Raw genomic sequence first — 13,765 nt, forward strand, 5'->3', positions numbered from 1 at the left:
GTGCGTGCGTGTGTGTGTGTGTGTGTGTGTGTGTGTGTGTGTGTTCATGCCTGCTTTATCTGTGGGTGTGTGCACATTGGCCCCCTGGAGCTATACGTACAGGCAGCTGTGAGCCACCCAGGCTGGGAACCAGCACTTTTAGAGACTTCCCCTGGGAAAGCTGTATGCACTCCTACCCAGTGAGCTAGCCACCTCTCCAGCCCAAACACCAGAATTTTGCCTACTAAAAATGTTTTATCACCATCTGCAAGGGTGTGTCCTCACATTTGAGTTCTTTTTAAAGAAGCCAGTAACACCAAACAAACTACTCCAATCCCGGGGAGGGGGAGGGAGAGAGAGAGAGAGAGAGAGAGAGAGAGAGAGAGAGAGACCGAGACCTATGAATCAGAAAGAATAAAAAGGAAGTCAGTGAGGTTTTCTTACATCCAGAAGTACCCCCACCACAGCATCTGCTCTAATCATTCTCTGGGCCCCTGATTTAAAGGACCTGCTACGTCAGATGCAGATGCACCCATCCACTTCATTTGGCCCCAGCACTCCGCTTGATGAATTTTCTCTCTCAAACTCATTTCATTTATTTGGATCATGCGCCAGGTGCTGGATGCCATGATGCTCTCTGGAGACGCCCCAAATTTGTGTCTCGGTGGTTCAGAAGACCCAGCTTTCTGTCTTTGTAAACCTATAGTTACTTGATAAATTACTTCTTTACTAAATCCCACTGAAAATTCCCTAGCTCGGGTGTTTCGAGTTCTTATCACGAAGCATGTGGTGGGCCGTTCCCTCTTGGCTTGGATATCACCATTCAATCATGGAGTCTGTTCTCTGTCTCCACAGGGGCCAGTGGTTTATTAACTGTCAATTTGTAAAGTGCTCCCTGAGATTATCTGATGCAAGATAAGGAAAGTGCAAACATATTTCACTGTCTCTCTGTCAAAAGCAGGATTACCAAGCACAATATATTTTATTCTATCAACAGAGAATGGAAATTCCAGTGAGAAGCCTTGAGTCTTCAGCACAGTGTCCTGGCTGGGTCATTGTGGTCTTAGAGTCTGATGGCTCCCTCTGTTGTCATTTTGTATTATTAGATATTATAGGTTTTATATATGTGAAATACGGATAAAATTTAACTATATAACTGGACACAGGGGCATGCGCCTGTAATCTCAGCACTCAGGGAGGCAGAGGCAGGCAGATCACTGAGTTTGAGGCTAGCCTGGTCTACAGAGTGAATCAAGGACAGCCAAGGCTATGCAGAGAAACCCTGTCTCAAAAAAACAGAAAAAAATTGCTATATAGACATATTTCTATGGTTATTATAGTAATACCACTACTATAGGCATTTATCGATATTAATAGCCACAGTATGCCAGTTTTAGCTGACATATTTTCCATTGCTTTCTGGAGAACAGATTTTGACTATGCATTTCCTATTTATAAAGATTTATTCACTGAACAGATATTGACTTAGTAACACTTAATGCCCAAAGCCCCCTGCTTAGGGCCTGGATAAATACATGTGATCAAGGAAAGCTTGAATCCATTTCATGATATTTGTACTTTTAATCCCAGCACTCAGGAGGCAGAGGCAGGTGGATTTCTGTGAATCTGAGGCCAGCCTGGTCTACATAGCTAGTTCCAGGCCAGCCAGGGCTACTCGGAAAGACACTCGATGATGATGATGATGATGATGATGATGATGATGATGATGATGATAGGGTGGGAGCTATGGAAGTGGCTTTTTAGGTGAAGTGCTTACCATAAAAGTGTGAGGACCCGAGTTCAGATCCCAAAAAACCTGCTGGGAAAGCCAGGGGTGGCTGTGAACTTCTGTGCCCCAGCACTAACAAGAGGAGGAGAAGAGAGGGACCCTGAAGCTCAATGACTAGCCAGTCTACAAGAGAGTGATCTCTGAGGCTCACAAGATGGCTCAGTGGGTGATAAGGGCTGGCAGGCAAGCCTGAGGACTCAAGTTCAGTCCCCAGGCCCCATGTGGTAGAAGGAAAGAATCAGCTCCCGAAAGCTGCCCTCCGACCTCCCCATGCGTGCACACACATGAGCACATACACAAACAAAAATAAATGTTAAAATAACTCAGCCAAGAGCAAACTCCAAACGAAGCAGACAAAACTTAGAGAATACTTAAAGACGCTTGCGCCCCCAAGCGACTTCAGGTAACCTCAGCTGTGAATGCCACAAAGCCACATGCATGCCCACTCAGCTAATGTACAGAAACCACACCAGGCCGCTTGTGGGCTAGCCACACCCCCAAATGTACAATCTGAGGCTAACCATGAGGAAAGTTAGTCCAACCCACACGGCTCAAGGGTTACCCTGCAAACCAATGGGCTGCCTAGGCCTGGACACTGGCGAGCCTGAGTCAAAAGGCAGAGGAACACTCAAGACTAAAGGAAACAAAAGGACAAAACGGCATGACTTGAAATCAGGTCTTGGGCCAGAGCCGGTTGTCTCTCCTGAAGGCGGGATGGTGATATGAAAATGAGGCAGGTACCGAAGCGTGAGTCACATAACCTCCTGACTTGATCCCTGGATCCGGTCTACGTAAGAGATGCCACCTGTTTTGTCTTCAAGTGCAGTTTACTCTCAAATGGCTGAACTAGTAACAATCTGAGAAAATAATATTTGGGGAATCCAGCTAAAGGGCTCACAGAAACGGCTTGATTAAATATATATGTGTATGCATGTATATATACATATGTATGTATGTGTGTGTGTGTATATATATATATATATATATATATATATATATATATATATATATTGCAATCTACCTGTAAGTCTCTATTTTAAAATAAAAACCAAAAGAAAATGGCTGAGGTGTGCAGCTCGGTGTTAACGTACTTGCCTGACACGTGCAAAGCCCAGGCTTTGATCTCCAGCATAATAAATAAACAAACAAACGAGCAGGGCCGACAGGCATAGTGGTTCAAGCCTGTAATTTCAGCACTGAAGAGGCTGAGACAGGAGGATCACCACAGGTTCTGGGTTAGCCTGGGTTACCCAGTGAGAACCTATCTAGAGAAACTTAATTAATTAATTAATCAAATTAAAAAGTGAGCATTCAGTAGCAAGACTGGGTGCGTCTGCAGTATTCACAGGAAAGCCCGAGGGTCAGGAGCAGCATCCACAGACAGTCAGCCCAAGCTGGAGCCCTCCCCTTCCCGGCCAGTTTGCTGTCTCTCAGTCTGATTTTGAGGCAGGTCCTGCTGATAATGGCCATCTGCATCTGGAACTTTTAAACTGGCTGAACACCAGGAAGAAGCAGAGGCGCTTATGTAAACAATCAGTTTACAATGAAGCCGTTGGATCCATAGCAGCCTTGGTCCTTGGGAATGGAAATTTTCAAAAAGCAGGCAAGCGAGCGGCTGTGGTCCAGTCCTCCCCTGGCAAGATCTGAAACTCATTAGCTGCCTTGCAAAGGTGGAAGCAGTCACTAACCTTTTGGGGTCCCCACGGAAGAAAGCAGCGTTGTGTAATAAAGGAGAAAGACAACCCGAAAGCATGGGAGGAAAATGGTGTCACTGTCAGAAAGGAACTGGTGTTCCCAGCAGCTCAGGCGGGTGTGCAGGAGCCCCTGTCACAGCCTCTGTGAGCTTGTGTGAGGCCACGGCTGCCGGCCAAAGCCGGGAGTAGTTAGACCGTGCTTGCAGACCCTTTCAAGAGCCATCCATGCCACCTCTCCCCTCCTGGCCTGCAACTGCGCTTTTTTGAGAAGCCCCAAAGCTAAGCTCGGGTACTTCTAAACTCTGGAAATGTAGGCAAGAGTCACTCAAGAGGAAGATGAGGCAGCAGCAATTTTGTCCAGGGGACAGCATAGGCAAGGCTGAGTAATTGGTGTATCTGTGAGCTTGCCTCATCTGTTGGCATCTCCCCTTATCTCTTCATGTGTCTCTAGGAACCATGCAGCAGATACCCCACCTCCAGCTATGAGTCTGGGACACCCAGTGAGCAGATAGCTATGAAATTCTAGCTTTCACAGCTTTTATCCAGAACATAAAAAAGCGCACATCTCAGCAGCTGACGATTCGCTACTGAGGCCAAGACAGACACATCTCCCTCCATTCAGGTTGAGAGGTTTCTTTGCTTTGTTTTTATTTTTAATTTTACATGCATTGAGTGTTCTGCCTTCATGTCTGTCAACCAAGTGTATGCAGTACCCACATAGGTCACAAGAGGGCATCAGGTCCCCTGCTTCTGGCATTCCACGCGGTTGTGAGCCTCCCCGTAGGCACTACATACCGAACCAAGATCCTCTTGGAGAACATCCCCAGCTCTTAACTGCTGAGTCATCTCCTAGGCTTGTTTTATCATGTTTTGATATTGTTGTCATTGAGACAAGGTCTCATTGTGTAGCCCTCGATGGCCTGGAACTCACTATGTAGAATAGGCTAGCCTCAAAAGGCCCTGGCAGTGGTAGCACACATCTTTAATCCCAACACTCAGGAGGCAGAGACAGGTGGATCTCTGAGTTCAAGGCCAGCCTGGTTTACAGAGAGGGAGAGTTCAAGGATAGCCAGGACTACACAGAGAAACCCTTGGGGGGGGGGGGGTTGCAGTGTGCCTCCAACCTCTGTCTGAGAAATGCTAAGAAGGCAGGCCCACAGCCAGCTTCTTGTTGATCGCAAAACGATTCCCTAGATTCATATCAATGCCTTTTGTTCTTCAGGTTAATCAGCACTAGCCCCTCCCTGAGTCTTTCTAGAGTTGCAGCTTTAGTGGCCTAGGCAAGACTCTGGAGATGTTAGAATCGATACCTGGGCAGACAGAAATTCCAGTGTGATGGTGGATACCTTCATTGTAGTCCTGCACTCACTGTGTGACCAAGGAGGCCATTCAGCCTCAGTAAGTCTGATCCTATCTAGGAAACACCACTGTTGAGCCTGGGCTGCGTCCCAGGTGGAGGAATGATTGCCTTGCACGCCCAGCGCCCTGGGTTCCTTCCTCAGCACTAGGTAAACTGGGTGTGGGGAGGGGGGAAAGAGAAGGATCAGAAGTCAAGGTCCTCCTTGGCTGCATTTGGAGTTTGAGACCAGCCTTGGCTACCTGACATCTCATTGAGGGTCTGAGTTCTGACCCTCCCTCCCAGCACCCAGAAGCCAGCTGTGGCATAATGTACCTGTAATCCTAGGGCTGGAGAGTTGAGGCAGGAGGCTCCCTGGGGCTTGCAGTACAGCTGATCTAAACAAAACGCTGAGCTCCAGATTCAGCAAAAGACCTTGACTCAAAAAGATTCAGTAGAGTGCTATAAAGGGGCATGTAGCATCGACTTCTAGCCTTCATATCACACACACATACACACAAAACACGTAAGCACACACTTTAAAAACTGCCACTGCTCACTTCTGGCTCTCATAGGAGATGTCACAGAGGCCCGTGACAAGGCTTTGCAGAGCTGCCTTAGGCTGTATCCAAAACAGGGGGCATTTTCTGTTTTAGAAACACCACTTTCCCACATCTGACCGCTCAGGGCGATTGAGTCACCTCTGTCACTAGGAAGAGGAGAGAAACAAAGCAAGGCCAATCTTGCGTCCCATGGGATTTTGTTTGTTCAGTTTTTCTTTTATCCTATCCCGTTTGATGACGCCAGAATTTCCTTGGCGTGCCTCTCCAGCTCTGGGGCTCTCAGCCCCAGCCTCTGAAACTCACTACCCTTTGACCACTCCTTGCCAATGCTGTGATCTGCCCTCAAGAAACAGATCTAGCGCAGATTTGAGCCAGTCTTAGAAGTGGGTTCAGAACTTTGCATGGAAACTTTCAGAGTTCTGGGTGCCCAGTATTCCTGTCATGGGGCGGGTAGTGAGAGCTGTTGAGTTTCAGACAAGCTGCTGAGGTGCCTATTTAAATATCAAAGCAGTCCTGCCCCCAGGTTCTCCTAGCTTGGCCCACATACCCCTGCCCTCTACCCTGACCTTTTCAGCCCAGGGGCTAGACTTTCCCTCCCCTGGAAGCTCTCCCTGTATAATTCAGGTATTTTGGTCTCTCCCTCACTCTCTTCTCTCTCTTCCCATGCTCACACTCTTTTTTTTCTTCCTCCCACCTCCTTCTCTGCCTCCTGATCTGCATGGCAACATCCCTGGCCCCATTCCTTGGGACTGGTGAACCCACCAGAGAGCTGCCCCACTTAAATTGTGGGGCATGATGCCAATGTAGGGGTCAGGAACAGTTTAGCACTGAGGTGACTCTGAGGAAATTGACAAAGAAGGTGGCTCCTGGGATGTGCTTCTAACTGGTGCTTCACACTGGGAAGAGGCCCTTACAGGTTAGCTGTTTGCCATCTAGGACTCAGTCCTGGGAGCAGAAACGTTTACGGGGTTAAAACATCAGAGAACAGAAAACAGGAGGAAAAGCGCTTGTAGGTTTCTCTGCGCCTGCCAGCACCGACTGTGTGAGAGGGCGCCAATGCCCAGCTCTCCTTTAACACTGCGCAGTGCGAGGCTACCCCACCAAGCACAGGCGTGTGTGTCTAGGTGTTGTTACTGTTGCTGTTACTATTACGTGTGAGTGTCTGCATGTTTGTCCGTGCACCCTGTGCATGCCAGGTACCAGTGGAGACCAGAAGAGGCTGCCAGGTTCCCTGCAGCTGGATTTGTAAAGTTCTGAGCTGCTTGCTATATGGGTGCTGGGAATCGAACCCGGGTTCTTTGGAAGAGCAGCAGTGCTCTTAACCACTGAGCCATCACCATCTCCTCTTTTTGTTGTTTTGTTTTATTTTTTGTTTTAAGGCACTAAGATTTGGAGTAATGATTTGCACAGTTATAACTTGGTAAACATAATGAACTAAGCCAAATGGATCAATCCCCCCTCTCTCTCTCTCTTCAGAATGTAAACTAAAATTGTGTAGTTGCTTGCGGAAGGACTTGGGCACAGGGTAGGGGGGCTTACCCAAAGGAAATCAGAAATAGAAAGTGTAGAGGTATCACCTTTGTGACTTATTGGAAGAGACCAGTTCTGGTCCAGAGAGGCCCCAGCGCTGTGACTCAATTTCTAGAACTCGGCTTAGGGGACCTAGTCATCCTGAGACTAGGATTTTCTCCACATGGAAAGTGGGATGAGTTTCATTGACAGCGACACCCTCTGCTTTAGGACCCTCTGCTTGAGGACCCTCAGTGCTGGACCTTCCCCATGGGGGGAGGGGGGGTCTATTTCCTGCAACCAATGGAGTGTCACCTTTGGAGAGGCACTCTGCCCAGGCAGAGGTCTGTGTATGTAAGTAGGCAGGACGAACGTCCACCCTCTAGCCCCACAAGGACCCACTCACAGACACAACAAACATTAAAGTGAGTTTGGGGGCTGTGCAGTGGTGCCGAATACCTTTAATCCCAGCACTTGGGAAGTACAGGCAGATGGACCTCTGTGAGTTTGAGGCCAGACTGGTCTACAGAGTGAGTTCCCGGACAGCCAGGGCTACACAGAGAAACCCTGTCTTGAAAACAAACAAACAAATAAAAAAGAGTTTGAGCACTCCCAAGGTCAAGCCAAATCCAGCTGGTTTGAATTTTCATTTGCCCAACATATTTTGATTTCATATTTTGAAAATAGATTTTAATGGTTCCAGAATTTCCATAAATGTCACTTCTTTGGGCCCATCTCAAAGCTCAGACCAGGACAGCAAATCTTTTCTGTGTTGCACTCCTTCCAGAAGTTTCTGGGCCACTGATCACTGTCTGGATGGTCCTGCTCAGAGAAGCAAAGTTGGGAGGCGGGAAACCACTTCCTGTCACCTCTTCCAGTCCTCAACCACTTCTTCTCTATCCACCCTAGCCAGCCAGCTCTCAGGCATGGATTACAGGGGGTCTCCCGAGACCAAGGAGTATCTGAGTCAAACAGGGCTGACAGTGGCCATTTGGGAGCCTCACCTAAGCATCAAGGTTAGCAGTGTATACCGGGAGGTTGATGGTGTACACAGCAGTATGTGAGCACGTGTGCAGGAGTAGTTAACGAGGCGTAGTGTAGAGGAAGTCGGCAGCTGAGCCTCCTACCGCCCAGGCCTCCCAGGACACCGGTGTGCAAAGCAGAGGTGAAATCCCCGGAGATTCCCTCCCTCCCACCTTCACGTGGGATGTGAGGTCTAGGAGGCTGGGCTCAAAGGTGCTGGAGGAGTTGGGAGTGCTATAAGGCTGACTCATGGGGGCCCAGGGAGGGAGGTGAGGAAGAACAGGCAGTGCCATGCAGAAAAACCAGCTGGGCTGATAGCCTCATCACGTGTGCCTTGTGCCCTGGCATGCATATGAGCCAGTGTACAGCTGAGCTTGTGGCTGCGTGTGCCCAGGTGCCTACCTGTGACTAGACCTGCCTAGCCAGGGCCCTGCCCATGGGAAGGATGCCAGCGGTGGTGTCACCACAGGCAGCCTCCTGTCAACGCTGAAGTCATGAGTGACTGGAGAAGGCAGCAGCCTTTCCAGCTAGGGCCACACAGATGCCCCAGACCACATGCATGAGCCTGTGCACTCGAGGCTGCTTTTCAACAGTAGCACGGGACAAGCCAGTGTGCGTGTGTGACAGGGACATAAGTGTGAGATCCCATTTCAAGGGGCTGCAGCCGTTAAATCAGTTTAGGCCTCTCTGCTCTTTCAGGACTCGAAGCCACTGCTGAGCTAAAGCCCCATGTGGGGGGGGGGGGCGTTCACTTTGCTGAGGCGTTATTCCACCATGGTGGGAGTTCAGTGTTGGGCTCTGCCCTCTCGAGACTCAGCGTTTTCAGCTAACGGTTTTGTACCCAAGTTCTCTGGCTAGAGAAGATCGGGAATTTTGAAGGTAGTCGGAGAAAGGGTGTACCCTCCTCTTGGGTTTCTAGATGTGCTGAGAATATTCCCAGAGCTTCCAAACACTTCATGAATGTCTATACCTCATCTCCTCCAAGCCCCTGTGCTCATTAGTCTGGCTACCTTATTCTTCTTTGCCAGTGGAGACTAGACGTCAATGGAACACATCACTCGAGTTCCTGTTCTCTCCAAACCCTCACATTCCCAAGGATGCTCTAAGGAAAGCCAAACAGAGGTGTCTTTCACAGCAGCAGGGTGGAGTAGAGACAAGACTGGACCCTCTCAGGTAGAGGGGCCACACCCAGCTTGATAAGGGAAAGACCTCACAATATTCAGCCACCAGGGGGCAGGCTGCACCTGCTGGACCACTGACCCATTTGGGACCTCATTCGGTGTCTTTAGAGATAGGAAGCATGTGATATGTAAGTCCCCTCCAGTTCCAGCGGACATGACACCTTCTTCTGGCCTCCTCAGATACCAGGGCACACACATGGTACACAGACAGACATACAAGCAAAACACCCATGTACATAAATTAAAAATAAATCTTAAAAAGTCACCAGTGGCTCCAGTTTACCCACTGGTTGATTTTCAAGAGCAGTCTGGCTTTCTGGACACCCCTCCCCCCCACAGGCTCTTCCTCCATCATTAGCAGCCATCTCTGCACATACTCGGTGCAAGAATCCACTGCGGAGAAGACCAAAGGTTCTAAAAATGACTCGGAGTAACATTTCTGTGATGATTCCCTACAGAATAAATCTGCTCTCCCCTGCGGTTATCCCTGTCGTCTACCGACCGTGGCCTCCTTTGGATGTTTTGCCTGCTTCATCAGGCCTAAGACTTCAGGGCTGGAGCACAGAGATAGTGTAGGGAGGCATGATGTGGCCTGCCTCGGCTGCAGTGGGGTTCCTTTCTCTACAGCCTTGGCCTGGTATCCACTATGAGAGAAGGAATGTTTGCTTGAGGAGCCTCACCAGACTCCTAAGATTGTCACAGAGAGACAAAGACCTGAGGGCAGGCTCCACTGTGCCACTGACCGGCCACCAGGAATTTTTCTCTGTCCAGAAACGACTTTCCTCCTTTCCCAACAAGAGAACTGCCACTTTTAGGCTCTACCCTTGAAAGGGAGTTAGAGGAGGGCACCGGGACCTTGAAGACTCAGAAGAAGACAGTGACCTAGAGGCAGCCTAAAGGATACACAAAACCGAGGGGACACCGTGACCAAGAAACAGCCCGGAGCAGAGATTCAGGATGGAGAGCAGGCGGCGAGTGCCAAGCCATCGCCGATAGGCTTGGGCACCCATGTCACAGGCTGGGAGGCCATTTCTCTGTTGTCTCTCTCTCCTCAACCCAACCAATAGGCGAGACTTTTCCACTCTCCTTCCACAAAGTATCTGGAGTCCATTCCACCCTCTGTCCCCACAGACACCAGCACCTTTCTGAATGGCCTCCTTTACCTTTCACACTGCTCCTGACCACCTGTCAGAGAGCAGGAGTCTAGTAAAAGCAAGTCTGCCCATTTCCACACTTCTTCCTTCTAAACAGCACCCGGTGTTCCTGCTTTATAAGGCTTTGCTTGACCTAAACCGTGTCCATCCCCAGATCCAGTATCAATAGACATGCTAAAAGGGAAAACTGCACAGGGTCCCACCCCTAGACAAAGAATGATAGGCAAGTAATGGCTGCTGGGAGAGGGAGAATTAGCTCTCCCTCCCGAGGTCAGCCCCTGTACTGGTTAGCCAGTCCCAAGTGGTCAGTTCTCAGATCACATACACAGGAATGATGAAAATAGACGGGGGGGGGGGGTCGTATTTATAAATTGTGCACACATACCTACACAATGTGTGTGTAACAATAATATTTAAAGAAAAGGTGGTTATTAATTTGAAAGGGGAGGAGACTGGAAGAAGGAAAGTAACATGAAATGTATTTAAGTATTTTTACTTATTTGGTGTGTCCTTTGCCTGCATCAATGTATGTACATCTTGTGTGTGCACTGCCCTCAGGAGCCAAAAGAGGGTGTCATAGCGCCCTGGGACAGGAGTTACAGCGCTCTAACTGCTGGGCCACCTCGCCAGCTCTGGCCTTATCATTCCAAACCGGCAGTTTGCTTTTGCATTTTACAACTACATAAAAATCCTGTCAGCAATGACAAGGAGGAATGAAGGAAAGATGAACGTAAGAATGGACTGAGACTATGGGCAATATTTTCTTTGATTTCTATGAATAAGCTGAAGTCTGGATGAACTAACAGGGGGAGCGAACAGGGACTCGGAGGACAGAACGCTGAGTTCTCTCACCCCCATGCCAGATTCCGGCGGCTCCCAGCCCTAATCAGAAATGCTGCTCAAGGGGTAGTGGTCAGCGCAGAGATGAATTACCATTCAGAGTGCCTAGACTAGGTAACTGTGGGTGCAAAGCCATATACAGGACCTCTCTACCAACCTCCTGACCCAAACTAAGGCTCGGGGAACCTGTGGGAAAGGAGGCGGAAGGATGGGGAGAGTGCTGCAAAGTGCTTCCGGTTACCCCTGGCATCTGCGGTTACCTGCACAAGGTGAGGGCAGGCAAGCTTTCCAAGAAGGGGCAGGGTGGGGCTGCACGGACCCCTGCTGAAGGGCTACTGGGGCAGGAAGGGTCGCTCTTCTGGTGAGTTCCCCACGCCACAGCGAATGACTCCACATCCACGTGCGCAGGCTACTTGTCAAACGCACAGGAAATTGGGCGAGAGAAGTATGGGAGCCGCCTGGGGATGAACTGATCAGGATACTGTGTATGCCTATGAGAAATTCTCAAACACTAAATTTACAAAGAAAGGAAGGGAGGATGGGTGAGAGTGGCGGGGTTGGGCTGAGGGACTGGCAGATGGTTTCAGGAAGCTGAGAACCTTAGAGGAGGTAAGACAAGAACAGTTCCTGGAGGGCCCTGAGGAATCACGGCTACAGCACGAGCCAAGCGGGAGGCTCGCTGTTTGGAACTCGCTCCCTGTGGCCCTTTATCGAAATGAACAGTCCTTGGAAGTACTCCCAACCCCTCCCTTAGCCAAAGGAATCCAGGGCTTAAACATGTGACCAGGTGAGTCCCGGCAGATCCTCAGAACATGTGACAGGCATTAGAATTTGAGGCAAGGCAAGCCCCGGGAGCCACAGGGCTCTAAGGAGTCTGGACCTCGGGGTGGGGGTGGGTTCGCTGGTACTCCGTACAGCTTGCCTTCCGTCTCAAAGGGCCACTTCGAGCTCCATGGCTTGGCTGTCCCAGGATTTTCTGGGGTCCCTAAGGTGCTTTGAGAAGAGCAGAGACGCCTGGGTGAGCGCGTGCCAAGGGCTCACAAGACGCCTTCTCCATGCACAGTGCCAGGACGCCACTTGAGGTCTTGGGTTTGGGAACAAAACGTTTACTTCTTGCCCGATTCTCTTTTAAACAACAGCTTCCCTGCAGCCATGACTTCCCCAGGCTTCAGGCTAGGAGCCCGGCCCCGGGGCGGTCTCCCACAGTGGGGCTCTCCCGACTCCACCGCTCTGCGGGCTCACCTCTACCAGAGGCGCTTCTGGAAGTTTCTCTCCAACTTTTGCAGACGCTCACCAATAAACACATGGCGTGAACGCTGCCAGCTCCGGGATGGCAACCCCGTGGGAAAGTAAGGAAGTTTCAGCAGGCCTCCCCTCCTGAAAGCCACCAGCGGTGGGGGTGGGCCGGTGGGAGGCGAGTGCGCGCGCAGGCGAGCGAGTGGGCGGAGTCCCATTTTCCCCTCCAGCCCGCCCCTACGTCACTGGTCCCAGCCCCGCCCAGGCAGCGGTGATTGCTGGGGAGCGCGCGCGAGCGCCCGCGGCCCGGCCCCCTGCAGCACTGTCCCGCCCACCGGTTGACAGGGAGGCAAGTGGGGCCTGCAAGTTGGAACACGAAGACGCGGGCGCCGGAAGGCTCAGGCCCTCCGAAGCTGGTGGGCGCTTGCTCACGCCCATGCTTTGGCTGTCACCCCAGACCGATGTCCCGTATAGCTGAGTCCCGGCCCAACGCTGCTCCCACGGGCCCCTTTCCACGCGCTAGGCGGCCGAACCCTCTCGCCAAGGTGCCCACAGCCCCACGTGCCAAGAGGTCTAGCCTCGAGGACGCACTGTTCCTCGCGCACCCCGACTCTCATCCCGACAGCTTATGCGGACTGCACGGTACGGGCCGGGTGTGCAGACCCTCCGTGCACCTCACACCCCCTTCCCATCCCGGGCCCGGCTGCCCCTACGCTTCACCGCAGAGCCTAGCTCGACACCACCCCAACTCCGCGCCCGAACCCCTCTGTGGCCTTGCCCCCCGTACCCCTGCGGAACCCTCCCTTCCCGGGTCCAGCGTCAGGCCGTCCCTCACCCGGAACCCGCAACCGATTGCAAACGTGTCCCTCGGGGTCGGGCCTCCGGGTGCATAGACCTTCCCGGGCCTCAGCCGGTGATCTCGCTGCACCCCAGGCCTCTGATCGAGCGCTCCCCGCCCGTGCACTCCGCGGCCCACACCCCGATCGCGGAGCCTGCTCCTTCTCCCAGGCTCCTCCGCACCCCCCTCCACCTACCCGGAGGCCCCCTGCGCCCCGCGCGCGCGCGCCAGGGCCCTCGGCCCCAGACCACACCCCGCGCGCGGTGCCCCCGACTCGGCCCCGCACCCCTCTCCCCCGCGGGCGGGCGGGCGGGCAGCGCCGGCGGCTGCAGAGGCCAGTCCTCGGGCCGGGACACACCCACCCGCCCGCCCTCCTCGCTTCCCTCCCGCCCTCCCTCCCGCGTTCCCTCTCTCCCGCCCTCCCGCCCTAGCTCGGCGCTCGCTCCTTCCCTCCGCCGCCCGCTCGCGCTTCCCGCGGCGCCGGGCCTCCCGCTCCGCCTCCCCGAGCGCAGCTCTCCCGGGCGCGGCTCCGGGGTTCATGCTGACGAGGCGGCGGCCGCTCCAGCCCAGCGGCGGCGGCGGCGGCGGCGGCGGGAGCTGGGGCGCGGGCCCCGGCCGCCTCT

The sequence above is a fragment of the Psammomys obesus genome, unplaced genomic scaffold (genome assembly GCF_907164565.1).
Source record: "Psammomys obesus unplaced genomic scaffold, mPsaObe1.curated_primary_1811, whole genome shotgun sequence".
Taxonomy (NCBI): domain Eukaryota; kingdom Metazoa; phylum Chordata; class Mammalia; order Rodentia; family Muridae; genus Psammomys; species Psammomys obesus.